The 27,770-nt window shown below is 35.7% G+C and overlaps 1 long non-coding RNA gene across 1 annotated transcript in view; it reads right to left on the minus strand.

Annotated features, from left to right (window-relative positions):
- LOC116551273 overlaps positions 1–23,251 on the minus strand; it is a 51,166-nt gene extending 27,915 nt beyond the window's left edge. The window contains exons 1-2 of the long non-coding RNA XR_004268819.1: positions 22,882–23,251; positions 13,316–13,546 (exon numbers count right to left, since the gene is read on the minus strand). This is a non-coding gene — a long non-coding RNA (uncharacterized LOC116551273). The remainder of the gene's footprint in view (positions 1–13,315; positions 13,547–22,881) is intronic.
- Between the last annotated feature and the right edge of the window lie 4,519 nt (positions 23,252–27,770).

Consider the following 27,770-nt stretch of genomic DNA (forward strand, 5'->3'; position numbering starts at 1 on the left):
GCTCTATATTTTACCTGGTAGGTTTATGGTCTGTCTTCCCTGCCAGAATGTAGATTCCATGAGGGTAGGGGTTTTTGTCTGTTTTGTTTCTGCTGTAACCCCAGCAAAAAAAAAAAGAGTATAATTGATACAATCTTTGAGCTCTGGAGAAAGGGATTCAATAGGCAATTCTTATAGCTAGTGAATTCAAGGCAAGAACAAACAAACTTCAATTGCTTTAGTTCAGGAAAATCAAATTGAAATAGACAGCCACTCCTCTGCTCCCATATCTTTCTCTTGCTGTCCAAGAAGAAAGAAACTTGACATGGGAACACTAAGTACAAACTCCACCATCAAAATTGTCTCAAGAAACAGCATATGTGATTTGACTAATTAGAAGGTTTTAAAACAGGAAAAATGTATTTGTCCTTTTTTGCATTCAAATATGTTATGAATTCAGTCAATTGAGATTTAATTTTCTTCCAGAACTCCAAGAGTCTTTTCTAGTTTCTATATTAAAAAGAGATACAGAAGAAGTTGTAAATGAATGCAAGTGTGTATCTTCTATTTTCAGTTCACTATGTCTGCATATTGCTTATTACCTTCAGCAGCTTCTTACCGTCTTCAATTTTTAAAATATTAAGTAAGCATAAATTATGTTCTAGGTACTCTAATAGTTGATAAGAAAATGGTAAGCTTTATAAAGCCTAACATCAACAAGATAAGGCCAAAATAAAGTAAATAATTTGGACAAGTGAATTGAATAGGGAAAATATAGCATAGTATGGCAATGAATGGGGAAGGTATGTAAGGTGATGGAGTATGAAGGAGTGAGTTGTAAACTGATAAACAAAGAAAAAACAAACTGGTTAAGCTATTCTATGTGTGGAAGGCAGGGCATTAGGCCTTATCAGACTCCTAATGATTTTTAAAAATAACTTCGACTTGTATTTTAGATTCAAGGGATCCATGTGCAGATTTCTTGCATGGGTATATTACATGGCAAGGAGGTTTTGGGTATGAATGATCCTATCGCCAAAGTAGTGATTTTCACTCTTATAAACATAATAATAAGTCTTCAAACAGATGTGATTTCTTTCAACACATTACCTGACCCAATGTTTATTTTTTTAAAAAGAAGCTAAATTGAATTACAACCTGTAATAGGAGAAAAATCTTCATGACATTGGGCTTGGTAATGATTTCTTGAATATGACACAAAAAGCACAAGGAACAAAAGTAAAATTAGACAAATCAATTCAATTACATCAAACTAAAAGTCTTCTGAACAGCAAAGGAAACAATCAACAACATATAACCTAAATAAAAACCATATAACCTAAATAATGAAAATATTTGTAAACCATACATCTCATAATGAGATAATCCAAAATATGTAAGGAACTGCTACAATATATGGCAAAAACACCAATAATCACATTAAAAAATGAGCTAAGTACTTGAACAGATATTTCTCTAAAAAAAGAAGACCTACAAATGGCCAACAGGTATATGGAAATATAGCCAACATGACTAATCATCAGAAACATACAAATTAAATCATAATGAGATTCCATCTAACATTTGTTGGCACAGCTATTATGAGAGAGAGAAAATGAGAAATAAAGAAACAGAGAAGGAAAACGTGATGGTAAGAAGGTGGAGAAATTGGAACCCTGGTACACTCTTGGTGGAACTGTAGAATGGTGTGATGTGGAAAATAGTATGGCAATTCCTCAAAAATTAAAAATAGAGCTACCATATGTTCCCAAAATCCCACTTTTGGATATTAATCCAAAACAATTGAAATCTGTTTCTTGAAAGGATACATGCACTTCCATGTTCATTGCAGCAATATTTACTATAGCCAAGCTATGGAAACAATCTAAAAGTTCAACATGTGAATAGGTCAAGAAATATAGATACACATGCAATGAAATACTATTCAGCCTTGGGGAAAAAAAAAGAATTCTGCCATATGAGACAACATGAATGAAGCTGGGGGACATTATGTAAAGTAAAATAAATCAGTATCAGGTGGACAAATACTGCATGATTGCACTTACATGAGGTATCTAAAATAGTCTTATAGAAACAGAGAGTAGAATAGTCATTTCCAGAGGTAAGGGTAAGGGCAAACTGGAAGTTGCTTTTCAGGGAGTATGAAGTTTCAGTTATGTAAGATGGATAACTTCTACAGGCCTGCTGTACAACATTGTGCCTACACTTAGCAATACTGTATTGTACACTTAAAATTATGTTGAAGATAGCTCTCATGTTAAGTGTTCTTACTGCAATAAAACAATAAATACAAATAAATTATAAAAATAAAATCAGTATACTATGCAAGTAATTAAATGGTTACTTTTTATTCTGATAGTTCAAGGGTCTAGACTGAGGGTTGGTTTTAGGCCCAAAGAATGGTTTAATCTTTTAATTGTTTTATTTTACAAACAATCCTAGACATTTTATGTAACTGGTTACACATGACTTCACATCTCAAGCACTGCCAAATGTATGTGCATTTATAATGTACCCAATACCTTTACACTCACTTGAATGCCATATTACAATCATTTGTTCCATGAGAAGATAAAGATTAGATGTTGCATAATACCACATCTAGAATTCTAATTCCAAATGTAATGCTTTTTTGAATCATTCTTACTATCTCTTAGCAATATCCAGATAACTGAATGACATGATACTGTAGTTAAATAATGCCTTTGTAACTGGTCAGATAATTTGAGAGAAAATAATTTTCCTGTAATTTCTCTAAGCAATTTACTTAATACTATATTGATTTTTATTTATGTAAAAAGAAATGGTTGAATACTATTGATTTGCAGGCTACAGAGAGTTTAACAGTTCATAAAAATACTTAGATTCAAATAGAATTTGATTAAATAGGAAGACTTTTGAATCCTACCATTCTCTACACTGCTGTTTTCTCTTCAAAGCACAAAAGTCACAAACACATGAGAAATTTTTGTTGCTGTTTCTACAGTTTATTTTGCATCCAAACTAATTGCTTTAGATTAGCACAGAATTGTTCACATACCCCTAGACAGTAACATGTACAATTTAGATAATGTGATATACTCAGTGTTACATTGCTGAACTTACTGCTGATGTTCTAAATCAAGCAATATCAAGAAAAATGTACCCTGAAGTGTTAACACTTTTTGGTTTCATTTGTTATGCACACTGCTACAGAAATTCAGATATTATAACTTGGCATAGTGTAAGGAAATTATTATAATATACAGGCTTATAAAATTCTCCTCTTTATCCAGAATTGCTTGACTTCCATATTGTAATGGAATCTATGTGGACAATAAAATTCTGGTGGATTTTGTGTTAGTTTTAGTACCTTGGATAAAAGTAACAGAATCTGATTTTCACCACTCACACTAAAGGGTAAAGCAAAATGTCTGGACTAAGCTAGAACCCTAGGCTTCACAATACTTAGAATAAAAATAAATTGTGGTGCTCTCATGAAGGAGAATCAATATCAACTGACCAAAAATTAACCACATTTTCTAAGGCAAAATCATCTATGTCATAGTTTACCTTTACCTGGGACTCCTAGAATCTCTACCAAAACCACACACATACACACACACACACACACACACACACACACACACACACACACACACATCTTACTAGGTACCTTTTTTCTATTAACAATTTTTAAAATAAAAATATTTGGAGAAAAAGAAGCTTATATCTATGCTTTAATTTATAAATAATTATATGTAACACTGGAGACTTTTATTTAAGTAGAATAATTTTAAACTACAGTGTTTCTCTTTATTTTTTTTTTTCTTCTCTTTGTTTTCCTTTCCCTTTAGTCTGAACAGGTAACAGACAATTTAATACACTGCTGAATATTTAGAACATTAGTTTTTTAAGTAGCAGTAGGTTCCTCTTTTCCCATAGAACAGGGCTGGGTTTTACACACATAAAAATAAAAATTTATCATGCTAATTGTAGTCCAAACAAAGCGCAAATAATGATAAGAAATTTCATTATACACTTTCTTGACTGATTTGGAGAAGCTTGATTAGAATGCATTTTTTCATTCTTTGATGTTTTGAATGCTTACATGTTACGGATTTGTTAGCATTTCTGTGATACATTTGCCCTCTATAAAGGTCAAGTTGTGTGTCATTGCTATTCTAGCTTAGTATACTGTCACTATAATATTGAAATCTATTCATAAGTAATGAATGGTCCAAAAACTTGCCACTCTGCAAAATCTAAACTGAACCTGATAGAAATAGTCTCTTTTTTAAGCAAAATAAGCTGTAAACAATTTATTCTTATTATTTAATCAAGGAACCATATCCCAGTAACAAGATGAATATAATCTTATGAAAAATCAGTTGCTGTCTGAGAAATGTCATACTGATTATTTATTTCTGGAAAATGGAATTTCAATTTTGGTACTCTGAAGTCCTTAACAGAGTTCTCTAAGAGGCATGGTTTCATTGTAAGCTGAAGTAATGTCACCTTAATTGTCATGACCCTTCCTTGAACAAAGAGGATTAAAATGTTTGTTACGTAAAAAGGACAAGTGACTACAGAGAAATTATTGATTAATGGCTTTTAATTTTTTTCAGGGGATGTTGCAACTAAATTCCAAGAGAACAACAATAATGATAGATATTTCAGGTCAGGAATTAAGGAAAACAGATTAAATATTTGTAGTAATGCCAAATTTATAAATTTTTAAATCCATTGTACACTTATTTCAACCAAATCACTATCTTTGTCATTGCACATATATAATCTTATTTTATACCCACAACCATATTTACTATATGATACTATTGAATAGATGAAGGAACTATCCCAAAGAGATGTAAAGTCAAGCTCCAGTGTTAGCTAATAAAAGATTTTAATAAAGGTGTTCTTTGTTGAGGCTTTCACTCTCAAACATATAATATTAACTAGGAAGGAGCTAGTCCTTAAACATCTGGCCTGGCAAGTAACAGTTAGTATAAGTGAGAAGCTTTGAGCTTTGAACTTAGCCATCCTGGCAGCTTGGTCCTTAGTGCCTACAGCAGTGTCCAGAGTGGCCCAGGTGCAGGTCATTAAGTATGCAGCAGTGGGAGCAGGGATTTTATGTAAAACTTGGCCACAGGGATTTTAGGTAAAAATTGACCACAATTACATACCAATGTATTTTGTGTAGAATATATGTCAACTGTTTTTGAAAACTCTTCTTTCAATATTATGATAGATAGAAAAATAGTGAATCTGAGTTTATAGAATACAGCTAATTTAGAAGACTGAGATTATGTTCCTTATCCTAACCTGTCCTATCCTCAGACAGATTTTGTTTTTTCTTTATGAGTCCTGCCTTATTTGAAAATGTCTGTGCTAAGTGGTAGCCTGAAGTGTGACACCATTGTCCCAACACTCCCATTAACCTAGTATGAGCCAAATGATCTTAGAGATGATAAAGACATATTAGGGAACTAAAGTGAAGGAGCTGACTCCTATCACCTGTCCACAGGGACAGGTTTCTTACTAGCTTTAAGGATTTGGACAAGTTGCTCAAATTTTCTAAGTTGAAATTTTTAAGTGTTAAATATATAAACCTTGATATAGCTTGGCTCTGTATCCCCACTCAAATCTCATCTCAAATTGTAATCCCCACATGTAGAGGGAACTTGGTGGGAGGTGACTGGATCATGGTGGTGGTTTCCTCCATGCTGTTCTCATGATAGTGAGGGAGTTCTCATGAGACCTGATGTTTACCCTGTGTTCTCTCTCTCCTACTTCCATGTAAGATGTGCCTTGCTTCACCTTCACCATCTGCCATGATTGCAAGCTTCCTGAGACCTCTCCAGCCATGCAGAACTGTGAGTCAATTAAAATTTCTTTCTTATAAATCATCCAGTCTCTGGTGGTATCTTTATAGCAATGTGAGAATAGACTAACACAAACATTAACATCATTGTGTCAGATTACTAAATTACTGTAAATTGACATCACTAACACTATTCTTTGCCTTATCTACAAAGATAAATGCTTTGTATTGCTGCTTTGCTTAACAATGCTACTTTGAGTCTGTGTGGTTCTGTAATACAGTGCTAGCTCTAATAATGTTTTTTATAACTTACCCACTAGTAAGGTTACAATGTTGAGCCTTTCAGTCACTAGAAGAAAATGTTTTGAATTAATAATTGCAGAACTATGGAGTGTGTTTACATTTACATTACATTACTTTGCTAATGCAATTAGTATGTTTTACATAATGACAATAAATTCTTCAATCATAGAACAAGATTCTATTAACACCTCTACTCACAAATTAGATAACATATTAGATAGAAAAAAATTTGAATTACATAAATCATCAAAATCCACAAAAGGAGAATATGCAGCCTGATTAGCCTGTTTCTATTAAGAAAATTGAATCAATACTCTTCCACAAAAGGAAGTATCAGAAACCTATGGTGCCATTTGTGAATTCTACTTAACATTTAAAGAAAAAAATAGAAACCAATATTCAACAAATTGATCTATAAACAGAAGCAGAGGGAACACATCTTGATTTGTTCTGTAAGGTATACTTTAACACTAAAACTAGTTAAAAGACCTTGAAAGAAAGAAAAAGTTATAGATCAGTATTTCTCATGAACTTAGATGCAAAAACTCTCACTATTAGCCAGTTCAATCAAAAAATATGTAAATTATACACCATGACCAAGGATGGACTCCTTTGTAGTTTAAATACAAATGCTTCTATATAGAAATACATATGTATATACACTAATTAGAATATGTATATTTTAATTATATATACATGTGTATATATACACACACAATTGTTTGCTAGCTTCGAGGGTCAACAAACAATGACATTCCATTAGCAACAAGCACATCTAGGATCTATGTCTTAGTTTCTTATGCCTTTCTAACATAATAAGCGAAGGGTCATCATATGTGACCTATATATAGCAACTTTTTTCTAAAAAGTAAAGCATTGAAAGGCAAAAATAAGAATTAATCTTACAATGGAAAAATCTGACAAACACTATCTCGTACAGGTATTGTAGGTCAGCAGGTAGAGTGATAAATCATGTCGATTATATGAAACCTTGGTATGTTGTGATGGAAATCGCAACTTACTTCTGCTATCTTATGCCAAAAATATATATGACATAATTTAATCATGAGAAGATTATCAGCAAATTCCAATGTAGGGATATAGTACAAAAACACCTGACCAGTAGTTCTCAAAATGGTCAAGGTCATCAAAAACAAGGAAAGTCTCTCACACAAGAAAATGCTAAGAAGACAAAAAATGAATAATATATGGTATTTAGGATGGGATGCTGAAACTGAAAAATATCACTAGGGAAAAATGGGAACAATTTAAGAGACAGGAATTGAAAAAATAAAATCTCTCCCAATAAAGAGAGAATTCATTTTTGAGCAGCAACCCCTGTGTATGTCAATAGGATCCCATCATACAGTACTAACTCAAGTGAGAAGTACTTCTTAAAAGTGCTCATAAAATAACCTTACATGCAACATCATACCAGTATGATCTTTATTTAAAAAATAAATATTACCTGCTATTATGTTTTATTGGACTTGGAAGAAAAAAATTGATAGAAAAATGTATTATTAACAATGATTTATCAGATGAGAAGAATGTCAGCTATTTTTTTTGTATAACACCAACTCCTAAATTAAACAACAAAAATAAAACCACACACAAAATAAAATTTACCAACAAATGCTTTCTTAAAGGATGACAAATGACTTATTCAGAAAAGCTTCACACTTCCAACTATACACCCAATTAATTATTTTAATGAAAGAAACTAGTAATTATAATTCCTCAGAATAACAAATCAAAAAGCTAAATCTCATATCCTTTATCCTAAAAGTGTTAATGCTATTCAGTACAAAATCATCATTTTGCTAATTTGCTTCTATTTTTCTTATAAGTTGCATGTTTATTGAGGTCATGTAAAACTATGACCTCAGGTACTCACATACAAATAGATTAGCAAGTGCTAGTTTTTTGTGAAATACATTGTCTTCGAATATTTACAAAAGTACTAAAATTTACATATATGTTAATTTAAAATATTGTATCAATTTTATATCACCAAAAAAACTAAATAAAATAAGTTAGTAATATTTAATATTAAAATGATGACAATATTAATGGAAAAGGTTAATTGGATATACTGATTTAAGAATTTATTTTATAGCTATATATTTATATATTTTAACAGATTTCTTGATTTGTGAATAAAAGAATTTCTCCTTTTTCTTTAGTTGAATCATTTTATTTTGATAACTTTAACTGTCTTAAAAAAATAGCAGTTTCCTTTCCTTTTAGTTTATTAGTTAACAACTCTGGTATTGAATATTCCCAGATATATCAATATATTGATCATATTAACGACATAAGTTGAGTAGTACCATGTATATAATATATCCTGAATTTAAATGAGAATGCAAAAATAAACGGATATTATGAATAAATCAAATATGATTATTTATTTTAGGATGAGTGTCTGAAAGTGGAATTGCTGAGTAGTTTGATAACTTCAACTTCTGAATATAAGAAATTGCCAAACTGTTTTCTATAAAAGCTATTTTCAGCCTGAACAACCTAGCTGTACACATTTTTTTCAGTATTTGCCTTTATCAGTTTTTATAAAACTTGTTAGTAACTCTAATGTTAGTGAATATGTGTTTCTTATCAGTCATCCAATTTTTGCATTTTTAGAGTTAGGAGAGAATAAATTCTGTCCCTGTTAACTTGGTCATTGACAAACATCTTTCAATTTGACTTGTAAAATAATGTACCAGAATTTTAAAATAAAAAGTAATTTAAGAAGGTAACAGTCTGAGAATAGAAAATACTATTTTAATCAAAAGACAAAACAAGATTACTAAAATTATAATTGTATATGTGTGTGTTTAGATAGTAAATGGAATCAAATTGCCAAAACCAGAGCTAATTATTTGAAAAATAATAAAAGAAAAAGCAAAAAAACATGGAGGGAAATAAACAAGAATATATGCTGTTAAATGTAGTGCAGCAGGAGAAAAAAGACTCAAGGACTTACAACAATAATTACGTAAATAAAGAAAATCGAATTATTTGAGCTTAAGAAAGAAGTGGTGGTTAAGATGGGAAAGATTACATCGCTAAGACCCAAACATTCTTAGCACTAAAGATTTATGTGTAGGAGTATTTTCTTTTTCTCCAAAATAGCAAGATTTGTCTCTGCTGTACTTCTTGATAATTCTCTGTAGGTTGATAAAAATATACTTAAAGGTGATTTCTAAGAAATTTTCAGAAAGAACCTTTCCAAAAAGAAAAGAAAACCTAGATCCCTATTATAAAGTATCAAAAACTGCCATTTATTGTAACTAGCACACTGTAGGAATATTTATTAACACATAATATATACCAAGCACTGTCTCTTTTAATTTTGACACCTATGATTTTTTTTCTTAAATATTTAACACTTAAAAATTTCAACTTAGAAAATTTGAGCAACTTGTCCAAATCCTTAAAGCTAGCAAGCAACCTGTCCAAAATGTGACCTCTAAGCTCGCTGACCCTACCGCCAAGGTTTCAACCTCTCTACTTCATAGGCAGTGTATTAGTCTGTTCTCATACTGCTAATAAAGATGGTATGCCTTTGTCAGGTATCAAGACTGGGTAGTTTATAAATAAAAATAAGTTTAATGGACTCACAGTTCTACATGGCTGGGGAGGCCTCACAATCATGGCAGGATTCAAGGAGCAAAGGCATGTATTACATGGCAGCAGGTAATAAAGAGCATTTACAGTGGAACTCCACTTCATAAAATCATCAGATTTTGTGAGACTTATTCACTACAGTAAGAAAAGCAAGGGAAAGACCCATCCCCATGATTCAATTACTTCCCACTGGGTCCTTCCCACAACACATGGGAATTATGGGAGCTAAAATTCAAGATGAGATTTGGGTGGGGACAAAAAAAAACATATTCTGTCCCTGGCCCCTCCCAAATCTCATGTCTTCACATTGCAAAACTAATCATGCTTTCCCAACAGTCCCCCAAAGACTTAACTCATTTCAGTATTAACTCAAAAGTCCACAGCCCAAAGCCTTATCTGAGACAAAGCAAGCCCTTCTATGAGTCACCCCACTTCTTGTACCAATTTACTGTATTCATCTGTTCTCCCATTGCTAATAAAGACATACCTCAGACTGGATGATTTATAAAGAAAACAAGGTTTAATGGACTCACAGTTTCACATGGCTGGTGAGGCCTCACAATTATGGCAGAAGGCGAAGGAGGACCAGAGGCATGTCTTACATGGAAGCAGGCAAGAGAGAGCATTTGCAGGGGAATTCCCCTTTATAAAACCATCAGATCTCATGAGACTTATTCACTTTCACAAGAACAGCATGGAAAGACTCCACTCATAATTCAATTATCTCCCACTGGGTCCCTCCCACAACATATAAGAATTATGAAAGCTACAACCGAAGATGAGATTTGGGTGGGAGTACAGCCACATCATATCAAGGGTAATCAAAATAATAAATTTTAAATCAACATAACCTATTTTTATTATTCAAATATGCTATCCAGGCCAACCTGTATTTTAAACAAAATGAGTGGAAAAATGTAACCAGAAAAAGTACCCAGATTAAATGCCTCTCATATCTAATATTTTTGAAAACACAGTTACCAAAACCTTTTAAAATTACTGTGGGGGTCAAAAAAGTCTCTGAAATGAAATTTTGAAAGATTAGTGATTAAATTACTTTGATATTTCCCTTGATATTTTATATATATATATATATATATATATATATACACACACACACACACACACACACACATACACACATATCTCATCTATTTATATATATGATTAAATATACATCACCTAATTTTTATATGTATACAAATAAAATCTCTCCAGAGAAAAAGAAAATTCTTTTTTGTATGTGTAAATACACCCGATTTGTATATTAATAAATTTATCTTTACAATGATGAAATTTTCTCATTTCTCTCTTTTATTAAAACATTTTTTTCTTGTGTTAGGATCACCTAATTGTTGAATAAATTTTCAAATCATTTATTTAAGCCTTGCTGTAACCAAAGTTGAATTAGAATACTCAGCACTTCCTATAAGGACTGTGAATTCTGTTACATTAAATCAGTTAAAATAATTGTCCTCAACCTAAGGCCTTTATGAATAGGTTCTTTGATTATCAATATCTCCACAACTAAATTAAAAGTTTTCTAATGACATGTATAAAACTATCTTGAGAAGATCAACAATTTTCTTTCCCTCCTTCCTTCCTTCCCTCCTTCCTTCCTTCCTTCCTTCCTTCCTTCCTTCTTCCTTCCTTTCTCTCTCTCTTTCTCTCTCTCTCTCTCTCTCTCTTTTTTGGTTTGAGACAGGGTCTCATTCTGTCACCGAAGCTGGAGTGCAGTGGAGTGATCACAACTCACTGCAATCTCCACCTCCTGGACTCAAGCCATCCTCCTACTACAGCCTCTGAGTAGCTAGGACTACACCACCTTGCCTGGATAATTTTTATGGGTTTTTCTGGAGGAGACAGGGTTTCATCATGTTTCTCAGGCTGATCTGGAACTCCTGGGCTCTAGCAATCCACCCGCCTAGGCCTCCCAAAGTGTTGGGAATTATAGGCATGACCTGCAGAGACTGGCCCAATAATATTTAAACCATAAACAGGATATAAGCGATAATATATAGCCTGTTCTCATTGAATACAATTCCAATCATCCCCAGATTTCCATTTAATATAACTTTCTCTTTTATGCTGTCTTGAATGCAAATGAAATGGAATTTTTGCATATCTTTGGAATATAGTCTCATACCAAATGATGTTGATTTATCTAAGTTAATTCTTACTTTTTCATGTACTTTTTGATTAGAAAGCAGTATCTTCCTATTAATTTACTTTATTTAAAACAAGTAATTTTCCATTTTATATAATTTTATTACATAGTTTCTCATTTTCCTGAAGCTCATTGGCCACGGTAGATAAAAAATATTTCTCCCTTAACTGAAGGTGGACTGACATTCTACCCAATAAGACCAGTCTGGTATTGAAGAATCATTTAACCTGAAAATTCCTAAGAGAAATCCATTATTTTCTCTCCATTTAAAAAATATAAACAATTATCCCAAACTGTTTTTATTACATAGTCAATTAATTTAAATTGCAAGTATTTCAGTAACAAGAACCCTTGCCAAATCTCTTGTCTCAATTCAAGCTGTTAGGAGATGGAGTCTTATAAGCATTCTGTTTCCTGACTGAACAACGGAGGATTTTCAACTTTTGCTAAATTTTTAAGAAATATTTTATATTAAACATTATATTTTGACATAATAAAATCCAGAACAAATTATGTCAAAATATACCAACACAGTTTATAAACTTATAGAAACTAAAGTTAGTAAACTGTCTTTTTTCTAAATAATTTATGTTATTTACATATACCAATAGTTCTTTTTTTTTTTAACTTCCCTGTAGTAAAAGAGAGTACAAAATGCAAGTGTTTTTCCTAAGTTTAAGAGAGTACAAAATCAGTTGCAGGAGCAAGTAAATACAGTTGGGGCCAAAAAGACTGGCTCTACTGCTTTTAGCTGAAATATATGACAATAACAAAATCACTTTCAAATATGAGGTAATCAAAATCAATTATATATATATAAATACATACATGTAACCTCTGCAGAAAATTTGAGCTTGAAGAATATGTAAACTTTGTTTCTATTTTTTCTTAAGTTTCATTAACATTCTTTAAAATGAAATCCCTGTCTTCTCAATCTATATTTTTTAAGAACAAAATTTTCACCTGATCCAACTCCTGTATTAATTGCATATTATTGAGTCCTTCTTTGCCCAATCATACACATCATTTTGGTTAAAGTTATCTCTATAGAAAAAATATCTAATATGAAAATAAAATATGCTACAAAAAGCACAATATTATATCATTTTTCTGGACTGTAAAGTAGAAAGTCTTTATTTTGCTTTTTAGGCTTTCTAAAACTTTCTTTAAACATGCAGTCAGATTTTTACATTTGACCCAAAACTTAGAGGTTTATCTGTAGGCAATACTTGGAAATAAATTTGTAATGAAAGCCATAATGTACACTCATGAGCATTTAGAAAAGGAATTAGATTTTTGGAAAGAGAGTTGCTCTCGATTAATTTCTCACGTTTAAGAACATGACATCTCATGTCAGTACTGTTGTACACCAATGACCATAAAATAGGAAGTCAGGTTTGTTGCACACCTACCTTCAGTGATTTAATTCCTCACGTAGCGACAGAACTCCCGAGGGTAGTATTGGGTATTCCTCCATTTATCATAAGTGTTCTTTTATTGCACCTCATGCGGTTTTATTTTGTCTTTTTTCCTCTGTGACACCTATTTGAGATAGCTGTACTGTGAAGACTCCAATGGGCTGGGTGTTACAGCTCTGCCAGTTCACTGATGACATTTTGATTTATGTTACTTTTCCCGTTGAGCTGAAAAGGAAAGAAACATTTTTGGTGTTTTTTTTCCCCCCACTTACAGGAAATTATTTTTAGATACAGGAGAGTGTAACATTTTAAATTTCATTACAACAAAATTTTGATTTGTAGTACTATGTTGATTCCTTTAAATTTTATATTACGATTCATCATTTATGTCTCTTATGCTGCTTGTCAGTCATCATTTTGTCATACTGCCATACTGAGTCTGTATATGAACACTGTGTCCTTCAGTGTTCAAAAATCACATTCTTAGAATTATTTTGAAGACATCTGTTCTTTGAAAAGTATTATTTATTTCATTGTGCTCAGTGGTCCCTTATAAGAGTCACAAAAGCTTGGAACTAACATGTTAGACTTCAAAATTCTCCTTGTTTGTTATCTTAATCACAACATTCCCAATGATGTTTTCATAAGTTTGAGCTTCTGCCAGTTTAGTGATGCATAATACGAAAACACTGAAAGTTATCTTTCATTATATTAAAGATCTTTGTTTCAGGCATCTATAATGCAATAGCAAGTGGTTCAATTTCATGAGAATGAACCTTAAATTTTTCAAAATATAAAAATATGCTATAAATAATTAAGATTTGTTGATTGTGTTCAGTATGGTTTTATTGTCTTTGCATTATATGCTATCTGAAAAAATTTAATCAGATCTTGTAAATATTTACGGATTGTATATTAGACTCTTTCAACATTTGATTTTCATTTACACTTCACAGGAATACTTAGTGCTTGACATTATTTTCATTTTTTAAAAATAGATGAAAACAAAGAGGCACAGACAGTTAAGGCAAGCATGATAGAGGGGAATCATTTTTGTTTATGTGGGTAGTGGAGCTGATTTTTAATACCAGCTGTTGAAACTTGAAATTTGCTTCTCTACAGCAAACCATAGCTATGCAAGATTTCTAACTTTTTGGGTTAACTAGAACTTGTCATTTCTATTATATAATTATTTTCTAACCTATATTTTGGGTTATTTGAGGGAGCCAGATATAGCTAATTGTAGTTCAAGTCATGACATTTTTACATAAATCTGTATTTTATGTTTAATACTTTTCTGCAGTTCTTTGCATACTGCATGCTAATTAGAATAATTCTGGCACAAAGTTACAGTTCTGCCATTGGTATCTTTTGATGCCAAAATGCAAGGAAAAGAACTGAGATAACATGTTGATACTTGAAACTGCAAGAGATGATTTCTTTGCTAAATTTATCCTTCTGTGGCTTATATTTACCTTCAGAGTGTTGTATTTACATTATAATGGCTAATCACTTTTATCTTTTAATATCACTCATTAAGTTATAGAGAATTTAATATTTTGGTTGAGTTTAACTACCATTTATAAATATATTTTCTCTAGGAATGCACACATGGGAAGACATAAATTATCATAAATTGCTTTGTACTTTGTAAAATAATAGCTTTACTGAGATATAACTCACCACTATAAAAATGTATATTTTTAAATTGTAATTCAGTAATATTCCCTGAGTTGTACAACCATCAATATCTAATTCTAAAGCATTTTATCAAGCCTGCAGAAACCTCATGCCCATTAGCAGTCACACTCCATTTTCACAGCCTTCAGGCTCTGGCTTCCAGGAATCTACTTTTTAGCACTATGCTTTTGCCTAATATAGACTTTCTACATAAATGGAATTACACAACATATGACTTTTGTTATTGGCTTCTTTCAATTAAAGTTTTTAATGCTTATCCAGAGTGTGTTATGTATCCATATATTTTTTTTTAAGGCTAACTATATTACACTGTATTTAAAATACCACACATTGTTTACTGTGGTATTTCTTCATATCACATTTGAGTTGTGTTCACTTTGTCTTTCATTTTATTTATTTATTTTTTTGAAACAGAGTCTTGCTCTGCCACCCAGGCTGGAGTGCCATGGCTTGATCTCAGCTCACTGCAACATCTGTCTCCAGGGCTCAAGGGATGCTCCTGCTTCAACTTTATGAGTAGCTGGGATTGCAGACGCATGCCACCATCTCAGGCTACTTTTTGTATTTTTAATAGAGATGGGGGTTCACCATGTTGGCCATGCTGGTCTCAAACTCCTGGCCTCAGATGATCTGACCACCTCGGCCTCCCAAAGAGTTGTTTTCACTTTGAGTTGTTAGAATATTGCTGCTATTGACATTTATGTATAAGTGTTCGAGTAGACATGTACTTACACCTATTATATTCAGAGATATACCTAAAAATAGTTAATTCGCTGGGTCATATGTTCAGCATATTTAGGAACTGTCAAACTGTTTTCCAAAGTGGCTGAACCATTTTATAATTTTACCAGCAATGAGGGAGGTTTTGAATTCCTCCACATCTTTATCAACCTTTTTTTATTGCCTGCGTTTTTGTTTCAGCCATTCTACTGGGTGTGACATTGTGTTTCACAGTGGTTTTGATTTACACTTCCGGAATAAATAATATGGAGACTCTTTGTATGTGTTTATTGGCCATTTGTGTATCTTTAAAGAAATATCTACGCAAATTCTTTTTTCTCCATTTTTTATTGTTCAATTATAAGTGTTTTTTATTGTTCAATTATAAGTGTTCTTTATATATTTTGGATGAAAGTCCCTCATCAAACATACAAATTGCAAATATCTTCCCCATTCTATGAATTTTTTTTCAATTGTTTAGTAGTGTCCTTTGAAGCACAAAAGATTTGTCTTTGATGAAGTCCAGTTTATCTGTCTTTTTTATTGCACATGTGCACGTGTGTGTGTGTGTGGTGTGGTGTGTTTCCATAAAGCTGTTGCCTTAGGTCATACATACTTTTTTTCTATGTTTTCTGCTAAAAGCTTTGTACATTTTCCTTTTGTATTTAAATCTACGATCAATTTTGGCTAATTTTTACATATAAGTGTGAACTCAAAATATTTGAGACAGGTCTCAATCAATTTAGAAAGTTTATTTTGTCAAGGTTAAGGATGCAGGGATGACACAGCCTCAGGAGGTCCTGGCAATATGTGTCCAAGGTGATCTGGGAATAGCTTACTTTTATATATTGTAGGGAGACATAATACATCAATCCATGCAAATAAGATGTACATTGGTTTGACATGCAAGGGCAGGGCAACTCAAAGCAGGTGCTTACAGGTCATAACTAGATTTAAAAATTGGTTGTAAGAGTTATTATCAGTAGAAAGGAATGTCTGGGTTAAGTCAAGGGTTGTGGAGACCAAGGTTTTATCATATAGGCAAAGCCTCCAGGTAGCAGGCTTCAGAGAGAATAGATTGTGGTTGTTTCTTATCAGATGTAGGTGTGCGTTGATGTTAATGCCAGAGAGATGTAATAAGGCATCCCCAACCCCTACTTGCATCATGGCCTGAACTAGATTTTCAGGTTAACTCCATAATGCCCTTGGGGGAGAGGAAGAGTCAATTCAGATGGGTAAGGGGCCTTAGAATTTCAGTTTTTCTTTAAATTAGTGTAAAAGCAGTCCAAGTTATTATCATTTTCTTTGCAGGTATATATAACCAGTTGTACGGAGGGAACGTGTTCTCTTTCTGGGTCCACAAGGGGCGTAGTTTTAAGGGCAAGAACTTCCTAGCTCCATGCCCCCCTTCCATCTCTCTCCATCTGGGAGATTTAATGGTTTCTGTTTAAATTTTGTGGGCATGGGAAGAAACTAAGAGTCGATCACCCCAGTGGAAGTCCTAAGGAACTCCTTTCATTGTCCCAGGGTCTTAGAGAAGGTGGGGGTTCCTCCCAGGTTAAAAGTCCCCTTCTTCCATAGCCCTTCAGACTCCATGTTTGGGTCCCCTTCCACAAACACTCTAATAGAAGCTGCTTTTCTCTATCCTGGATTTTCCTTCTGGAGTCCCCTTCCACACTCTCTCATGGTAGCCTGTCTTCCCCTCCTAAACTCCATCTCTCTCTCTCTGTTCCCTTCCACACAGTGTGGAAGCTGCTTTCCTCTCCTGGATTCCATCTTTCTGGATTCTCTCATTCAGTGTGAGAGGAGTTTTCCTTCTCTGGTTTTCCCCCTCTGGAAACCCTTCTCACTCAGTGTGAGAGCAGCTTTTCCTACTCTCACTCAGTGTGAGAGTTAGCCGTTTCTCTCTCCTTCTCCTTTTTCTCTCTTTAAATAAATCACTTTCTACAAACACAATTTTGAGTCCGACATTTTTTGCGCACTGTGCAGTGGTCCCCTCTCTCATTCTTGAGAGAGCAGGAGACCAAGAACCTGGAGAAACGTCCTCTCAGGGGAACTAAGGGGGCACCCCTGGACCTCGTTATTACAGTACCAGTATCGTTTGTTGAGAAGAATATTTTTTGCCATTGTTTTGGCACCCTGCTGAATACCAATTGACCATAAAAATAGGTGTTTATTTCCAGACTCTCAATTCTAGTTCATTGATCTATATGTCTAACTTTACCATTACTACACTGTCGATTCCTGTAAATTTGTAGTAAGGTTTGAATTCAGTAAAATTTTGTTGTACCTCATCCAGATTGTTTTGATTAATCTGGGTCCCTTGCATTTCCCTATTAATTTTAGTATTAGTTTGTCAATTTCTGAAAAAAACACAAGGTAGCAGATATTGGAAAAAGGATTTTGTTGAATCTTTAGAACAACTTGGGAGGTTAATGTCATTTTAACATATATAGATTTTCTGATCCTGACATGTGATGTGTTCCATTTATTTAGTTCTCATTGAATTTATCTCAACAATGCTTTGTAGTTTTGAGTATACACGTCTTGCAGTTCCTTTATTAATAATAATCTCAAGTATTTTACTCTTTTTGATGCTATTAAAATGGAATTATTTTCTTACTCTCACTTGTGAATTTTTCATTGCTAGTGTCTAGAAATACAGTTGATTTTTGTATATTCACTTTGTATCCTGAAAAAATGCTGGGCTCAGTTATTAGTTCTAATAGTTGTTGCTGATGCAGCTGTATATTCAAGACCATGTCATCTGCAAATAAAGATAGTTTTATTTTTTCTTTCTAATCTGGGTACCTTTATTTATTTATTTATTGCATAATTCTCCTGCCTAGATTATCCAGTACAACTTCAAATATCAGCGGTAAAGGCATTAATATTTTGTTCCTGGTTTTAGGCATAAAGTCTTCCAGCACTGAGTAAAATATTTGTATGGTTTTGGTATCAGGTTAATATTAATCTCATAAAATGTGTTGAATTCTGTTCCCTCCTATTCCAATCTTGGAAGGGCTTATGAAGGAAAACATGTCCACTCTTTTAAAATGTGGTAGAATTTACCATCAATGCTGTTTGGGCCCGAGCTTTTCTTTGTGAGAAGTGATGGCTTACTCATTTAATTTATTTGCTTATTGTAAGACCATTCAGTTTTCACACTTCTTCTTTTGGATACTTTATGTCTTTCTAGGAATTTGATTATTTAAATTTGATATATAATTCATGGTCTAATACTTTATTTCATTTTGTAAGGTTACTGGTGATATTTTTTCTTTCATAGATGTTTTTCTTCTGTTTTTTGTTTTGTTTTGTTTTTGTCAATCTGGATACAGGTTTATCAATTTAGTTACTCTTTTCCAAGAACTGACTACCTATTATATTACAAATAAAAGTAGAAACACAACATCAAATATGATGCTACACTCAAATGGACAAATACATAAATAATACAAGCAATAACAAACAAGTACTTCCTTCAGGTTCTCATGCACTTGTCTTATGATTAAGCACCAATATACACCTACATAGGAAAAATAAAGAAGAATCATAGTGGGTCATGTACTGGCCTAATAATTCAACTTCATAATGTAGTGATGGAAATAATGCTGATTCAATAAATCGTTTCATTATTTTTGTTAAGAAAAATGTCAGTTAACATTTAATAATAAATATTTTCAAAGATGTAGTTCAAATAATTTCAAAAATATAATATTCCCTCCCTCATGGTAAATGTCTAAGATATTTAAATTTAGTATTGCTTTAGCAACAGCAACAATCTAATGTCAGGTACTGTTTACCATATAAGTAACACTATTTAAATTCTTATATTGACTGAAAAATCTTTAGATATATGTAATAAAACTGACCAATGTTACATAGTCTGAATTTGGATGTATTTTTGAAGGGAAAAGATGTTAAAATTAAATTAGGGGGATATTAGCTTGATAGAAATGTTTTATTATTTGTTACAATGGAGCATATATTATTTGAAATATAAATGAAGGTAACAACTGAGAGTTTTCCTAAATAACTTTGAACTATATTTTATTTCTGAGAGCTTCCCTCTCAAAATACATAGTATTTACCTAATGAAATGTTCAGAAACCTATCATGGAAAAGATTGTAAAACATCAAAAATTCTAACTGATGTATTGTAGCTAATTTGAAGGTGTCAGTGATTTTAATTTAGAAAACTGAAATCAAAGTAATCCTAAGTGACTTTTTTTTTTTTTTTTTTGCTTTTTATTGTACTTTAGGTTCTGGGGTACATGTGCAGATCATGCAGGATTGCTGCATAGATACATACATGACAAGGTGTTTTGCTGCCTTCATCCCTCTGTCACCCATATCTGGCATTTCTCCCCATGTTATTCCTCCTCACCCTTCCCAGCCACCACTGTCCCTCCCCTAGAACCCCCCAACTGATCGCATTGTGTGATACTCCCCTCCCTGTGTCCATGTGTTCTCACTGTTCAGCACCCACCTATGTGTGAGAACATGTGGTGTTTGGTTTTCTGCTCTTGTGTCAGTTTGCTGAGAATGATGGTTTACAGCTTTATCCATGTCCCTATGAAAGATGCAAACTCATTGTTTTTTATGGCTGTATAGTATTCCATGGTGTATATGTGCCACATTTTCTTTATCTAGTATATCATTGATGGACATTTGGGTTGGTTCCAAGTCTTTGCTATTGTAAACAGTGCTGCAGTGAACATATGTGTGCATGTGTCTTTGTAATAGAACAACTTATAATCCATTGGGTATATACCCAGTAATGGGATTACTGGGTCAAATGGTATTTCTATTTCTAGGTCCTTGAGGAATCGTCACACTGTCTTCCACAATGGTTGCACTAATTTACACTCCCACCAACAGTGTAAAAGTGTTCCTATTTCTCCACATCCTCCCCAGCATCTGTTGAAACCCAACACAACAGCAAATCAAAAACCTTACTCATCACGGTCAAGTAGGCTTCATCCCGGGGATGTAAGGCTGGTTCAACATATGCAAGTCTATAAAGGTAATCAATCACATAAACAGAACCAAAGACAAAAACCACATGATTACCTCAATAGATGCAGAGAAGGCCTTCCACAAAATTCAACAGCCCTTTATGCTAAAAACCCTCAATAAACTAGGTATCGATGGAAGGTATCAAAAAATAAAAAAAGCCATTTACGACAAACCCACAGCCAATATCATACTGAATGGGCAAAAACTGGAAGTATTCCCTTTGAAATCTGGCACAAGACAAAGATGCCCTCTTTCACCACTCCTATTCAATATAGTATTGGAAGTTCTAGCCAGAGCAATCAGGCAAGAAAAAGAAATGAAGGGTATTCAGTTAGGAAAGAAGGAAGTCAAATTGTCTCTATTTGCAGACAACATGATTGTAGATTTAGAAGACCCCATCATCTCAGCCCCAAATCTCCTGAAACTGATAAGCAACTTCAGCAAAGTCTCAGGAAACCAAATCAATGTGCAGAAATCACAAGCATTCATATACACCAATAACAGACTAACAGAGAGCCAAATCAAGAGTGAATTCCCATTCACAATTGCTACAAGAGAATAAAATACCTAGGAATACAACTAACAAAGGATGTAAAGGACCTCTTCAAGGAGAACTACAAACCACTGCTCAATGAAATAAGAGAGGACACAAACAGATGGAAAAACATTCCATGCTCATGGTTGAGAAGAATCAATATCATGAAAATGGCCATACTGCCCAAAATAATTTATAGATTCAGTGCTAACCCATCAAGCTACCAATGACCTTCTTCACAGAATTGGAAAAAAACACTTCAAACTTCATATGGAACCAAAAGAGAGCCTGCATAGCCAAAACACAGCTGGAGGCATCAGTCTGCCTGACTTCAAACTGTACTAAGTGATTTCTTATGCTTGCTCACTATTTTAAAGCCAGGAGGATATTAACGAGTCAGAATGTATCAGCATTTCCATAGCACTGCTGGGAGAAAGACCTTGGATTCCTATAACAGCATGTGTACACAATTACTGGAGGGGTTCCACTTGCAGAGTACACATATTTCATCAGTTATCAACATGTTCTCCCTGGATTTTAATAACTTTCTCATGAAAAATGTGATTACTAACCTGAATTGGCTAGAATCTTCATATTGGAAAATGGACAAAGAATATTAGTGAGGGAATGTGTTCTCTTTCTGGGTCCACAAGGGGGCATAGTTTTAAGGGCAAGAACTTAGTACCATGCCCTGCTCCCATGTCTCTCCATCCAGGAGATTTAACAGTTTATGTTTAAATTTTCTGGGCACTGGAAGAAACTAAAAGTCAATCACTCCAGCAGAAGTTCTAAGGAACTCCTTTCATTGGCCAAGGGTCTTAGAGAAGGTGGGGGTTCCTTCCAGGCTAAAAGTCCCCTTCTTCCTCACCCCTTCAGACTCCGTGTTTGGATCCCTTTCCACAAACACTCTTGTGCTCATGGAAGCTGTTTTTCTCTCTCCTGGATTTTCCCTCTGGAGTCTCCTTCCGCGAACACTCCCTTCATGGAAGCCTGTCTTCCCCTCTTGTCTATTCCCTTCATCTGTGTCTATTCCCTTCCACTCAGTGTGGAAGCTGCTTTCCTCTCCTGGATTCCATCTTTCTGGATCCTCTCACTCAGTGTGAGAGTTAGCTGTTTCTTTCTCTCTCCTTCTCCTGTTTCTCTCTCTCTTTAAATAAATCACTTTCTACAAACACTTTTAAGTCCGGCATTTACTGCGCACTGCACCATGGTCCCCTCTCTCATTCTTGAGAGGGCAGGAGGCCAAGAACCTGAAGAAACATCCTCTCAGGGGAGCTGAGAGCACCCTGAACCCCTGAACTCTAATATTACATTTTGGCAAGCCAGCCAGAAGAGGGGTACACCAGAAAGATGGGAACAGCCAGGAAAGAGGTATAGCCAGAGAAGAAGACTTCAAAATCGTGAGTAAAACCAGTAAAACCAGCCTCATTCTGTCCTGTCTCTTTAAGAACACCTGACTCGGCCACAGCCAGGCAGGGCTGTGGGGAACCAGAGCAGCGGCTGTGGCTCAGCCCCTCTGAAGCAGCTCGAGCCAGCTGGAATTAAAAGCGCAGTTTTTTGGTTTTTGTTTTTTGTTTTTTACCTCCAGTCTCTTTCTCTGCTTTCCGTCTCCTTCTCTGTCCTTCAGATATTATCTCTGGGACCAAAACCTTCGGAGCCTGTGGGGCAGATCAGGTGAGCACTGCCCCCAGGCCTTTTGCTCCTTGCCCGTGGGAACAGCCCAGCCCCAGGAGCGGGCAGCAGTCAGCTGGAGAAAACAACCGGGCGGGGCGAGGTGCAGCCCGAGCCTGCAGGGGACCGGGGAGCGCAGCAGCCTGGCCCATGGTTCTGGCACGCCTCTCCGGTGTTCTCCAGTCCCGGGCAGCAGGGTAAAAAGGCTCTCCAGGACACACAGGTCCCTGTGAGGGCAGGGCCTTCGGGAGTGGCCCAACCATGCAGGTGGTTCTGGCAGGGTCAACATGGCGACCGAAAGCCGCGGGGGTGGGGGAGCTCACGCCGGCCCAGCAGCAGCTGCGAACCTGGCTTTTAAACTGAGGCGGCAAGCGGCTTTTTTCCTCTGCTCCTGCGGCTGAGGAAAAGGAAGCGGCTGTTGGCCGTCAGCCCCGCCCAGCTTTTAGGCAGGCCACACCGCCTCAGGGTGCAGCATTCTCATTCAAAATATGGCTTAAGACAGCTTTCTGCCTTTCCTCAATGCAAGTGGCCTGTTTGCACAGTTAGTTAAAATGTTGGATCTGAAGCTGCAAAGTTGTCGGTTCAAGTCCCTGGTGGAGTCAGCCTGGAATTAGTGAGAGCTTTTGGGGAAATTCAGAAGCTAGAGGCTATGGGACTTTGTATTTGGTGTATAATTTGTCTTGCTTAGGATTGGCTCTCTCTATGGCAGAACTTTTCCATCTAGAAAATCATAGTTAAACAGGTTCCAGGCCCCAAATAGTCAATGGCAGGTCTGACAACCTTAAGAGCATTTTCCTCTAGGGAAGATGGGTTAGGGGAGAGGAGGCTGGGTCCTGAGGATGTTGGTCCAGCCTCAGCCATGCCCAGCCTGCCTTCTTTGAACTGTGTGCTCTAATGGCCACCCCTAGAAGTTTACCCTTCTGGGGCAGTTTTATAAATTGGCCTGTGTAAATTGGACTTTGCTGGGAAATATTGTTACCCATCTCCTGAGCCTCACTGGCCTCATTTGGGGCTCACTGGTACGATTACTACCCAACCCAATAGCCCGCTCTCGTTTCATGTGTCTATGGTAGCCACTGGAGGTCATGCAGGCAGTCAGAGTGGTCCCGCAATGCTGGTAGGTTGTTATTCAAATCCAGTACATAGGAAGCCCTCTGATAAGAGGGATCATGCATCTTGGGCACACAAAATGTCAGGGTACTGACTGAAGACATTTCATTTTAGTACCCATTTTACCTGGGGGAAACCTCAGGTTGAAGCGGCTGTAACTTCTTTAACTGGGGATTCGGACATCCTTTGTGTTCGATTTCAGATGGGTGCTTCTATTCCCAAGCTCAAGTTCCCATTAAAGTGTATACTGGAAAATTGGGACCAATTTGACACACAGTCTTTAAGGAAGAAGCAGCTCACTTTTTCTGCCAAATAGCGTGGCCAAATTACCCTCTGCCAAGTGGAAAATCTAGCCCCCAAAGGGAAGGGAAGAAAACCCCTGCAGCTTTCCTTAAGTGATTGTGGGAGGCTTTAAGAAAGTATACCAGCCTGTCACCAGACTCCACTGAGAATCAGTTAATGCTAAAGGACAAGTTTATTACTCATTCAGCAGCAGATATCAGGAGAAAGCTCCAGAAACTGGCCTTGGGGCAAGAACAGAGTCTAGAATCATTACTAAACCAGGCACACTTGGTGTTTTATAATAGAGGACAGAAAGAACAGGCTGAAATGAACAGGAGAGATCAGAGAAAGGCTGCTGCCTTAATTATGGCCCTCAGGCAAGCAGACCCCGGGGATACAAATGAAGGAAAGGCTTGGGTTGGATGCCAGTCTGGCTGAACTTGTTACCAGTGTGGTCCGAAGAGACATTATGTGAGAAATTGCCCCCAGAGTAATGGACCACCATCTCATCCATGCCCACTGTGCCAAGGGAATCACTAGAAGGCACACTGTACCAGGGGGAAAAGGTCCCCAGGGCCTGAGGTGTCTGACCAGATGACCCAATGGCAGGACTCAGGGTGCCTGGAACAAGTTCCAGCAGGAGCTGTCACCCTCACAGAGCCCTGGGTAAAGCTGACTGTAGAGGTCCAGGAAGTTAATCTTCTCCTGGACACGGCATGGCCTTCTCAGTATTTCTCTCAGGCCCTGGAGGCTTGGTGCTTGTTAATTCTCTCCTGTCAGGCTCTCCCTCCCTAGGCCCATCCTGGGAAGGATGATTTTTGGTCATTCTGTTCACTCCAATGGCAGTTAAGGTAGTGGAAATTAACTCATGGATTCATCACACTCAGTTGAAGCTTTGGACACCTCCTGAAGAAAGTCATGGACCCTCCTCTCCACAGCCTGAAGTTCCAGGAATCAACACTTCATCCACCTGCAAGCCCTTAGAAGATGTACATCTGCTTTTCCAACAAGATCCTCAAGGAAGTAACCAAACATAAGTCTAATTTATATGCTGGCATTAACGGGACTATAACCCTCAACTTTGCTATTGCTCAAACTCTGGTTATCCTTTTCATAGTGGGAAAGGAACCTGTCACTTTCTAGGTAAAATGCTGCTATTTTGTAAACCAGTTAAGTGTTGTTTTGAACATAGAACTCAGGAATCAATCAAACACAGGACTAAAAATCTTCCAGAAACAGTATTATAAAGCTTGTTTAACAACTGACTGTCCTGGATCTATTCTCTCCTAGCCTCATTTATAACTATTCTATATTTGTTGGCCTCTGGCCTCTCATCTTTAACCACCTTGTCACATCCGTTTCTTATAGGACCATAAGGTCACAATCCTACCGCTGGAACCCTGGATGTCCTTGGCTCATGGGCTCTTTTGTGGACCTCTAGATCAACTTGCACCCCTGAAAGGCTCCCCTCTGGAGGAAACCTCAACTGCAGGGCCCCTTCTATGCCCCATTTCAACAGGAAGTAGTTAAAGAGGATTGACATTCGTAATTCCAACAGAAGTTGGGCTTTCCTGTTCAGAGCGGAGGAATGAGGGAAGGTGTTCTCTTTCTGGGTCCACAGAGGGGTGTAGTTTTAAGGGCAGGAACTTCCCAGTGCCATGCCTCCCTCCCATCTCTCTCCATCCAGGAGATTTAATGGTTTATGTTTAAATTTCACGTGTGCAGGAAGAAACTAAGAGTCAATCACTCCAGTGGAAGTTCATTAGCCTGGGGTCTTAGAGAAGGTGGGGATTTCTCCCAGGTTAAAAGTCCCCTTCTTCCACACCTCTTCGGACTCCATGTTTGGATCCCCTTCCAGGAACACTCTTGTGCTTGTGGAAGCTCTTTTCCTCTATCCTGGATTTTCCCTCTGGAGTCCCCTTCCACGAACGCTCCCTTCGTGGAAGCCTGTCTTCCCCTCTTGTGTATTCCCTTCATCTGTGTCTATTCCCTTCCACTCAGTGTGGAAGCTACTTTCCTCTCCTGGATTCCATCATTCTGGATTCTCTCAGTGTGAGAGTTAGCTGTTTCTTTCTCTCTCCTTCTTCTGTTTATCTCTCTCTCTAAATAAATCACTTTCTACAAACACTTTTAAGTCCAGCATTTACTGCTCACTCTGCCATGGTCCCCTCTCTCATTCTTGAGAGGGCAGGAAGCCAGGAACCTGGAGAAATATCCTCTCAGGGGAGCTGAGGGCACCCTGAACCCCTGAACCCTAATATTACATTAGGATTCCGGCAACTATAATAAAATGTCATCACTGTAAATCAAGAAATCACATTTTGTTTCATTAATCAGAAAATAATAAGTTACTTATTTTATCATTTGTCAAGTCAGCTTCCTGAACTCCATACTTATATATTAAACACTGCATTGATAACTTCAACTATATACTTAATATTGAGTCAGACACTTAATTTGTTTAAAATTGAATTTTGTTCTCTCTCAGCTCTGAAATCATTCATACTTTTTCCCATCATTGTTGATAGTAATTGTATACTTAAGTTATTTAGGTCAAAAACTTTGACTTTTCTCTTACACCTAATATTACATTCAATAGGAATTTTATAATTCTAACTTTGAAATTTATGCAAACATCCAAGTACAGTTCCACAAGCCTCCTGTTATCAACATGGGCCAAGCTACACTCATCACTCATGTGAATTTTTGTAATAGGTTTCAACAGGAATATGTGCTTCCAAATGTAACCCCAGATGCTTATTATCAAACTAGTGGCCAGACAAATAATTTAATACCAAGGTAATATTTCACCCTCTTATTCAAAATCATGTGAGGTTAACACATTTATAAAAAGATTATGCATCATGACCATGTAGTGTCTTTTGTGAAAGCACAAAATTGATTCAATACTAGAAAACCAATTGATGTAAGATACCATATTGAGCATATAAAGAGAAAAAAATAGGATTACATAAATAGATGCAGGAAACAAACAGAAAACCATTTGGCAACACTCAATACTCATTCTTAATAAAAAACTCTCGATATACAAGTAGTTTTTATTGATAAAGGACACCCAAAAAAAAATACCAATAACATAATACTTCATGATGAGAAATTGGACATTTATCCCTTATTTTGAGAAAAAAAGATGTTTCTTGTCACCACTTCTATTCAACATTGTTCATAAAATTCTAACCAGTGCAACACAGCAATAAATAGAAATGAAAGGTATATATAGATCAGGAAGAAAGAAATACAATTTCTCTTTTCGTAGATGACATGATTGTCTTCATGGAAAAGGCTAAAAGAAGCTACACAAGTTTTATTAGAGTTAATAAGTATATTTAGCATGTTTGTACTATATAAAATTAAGTAGCAAAAATAATCAGATGGCTAAATAAAACA

Source organism: Sapajus apella, unplaced genomic scaffold (genome assembly GCF_009761245.1).
Source record: "Sapajus apella isolate SASKATOON/1434 unplaced genomic scaffold, GSC_monkey_1.0 scaffold9, whole genome shotgun sequence".
NCBI lineage: Eukaryota > Metazoa > Chordata > Mammalia > Primates > Cebidae > Sapajus > Sapajus apella.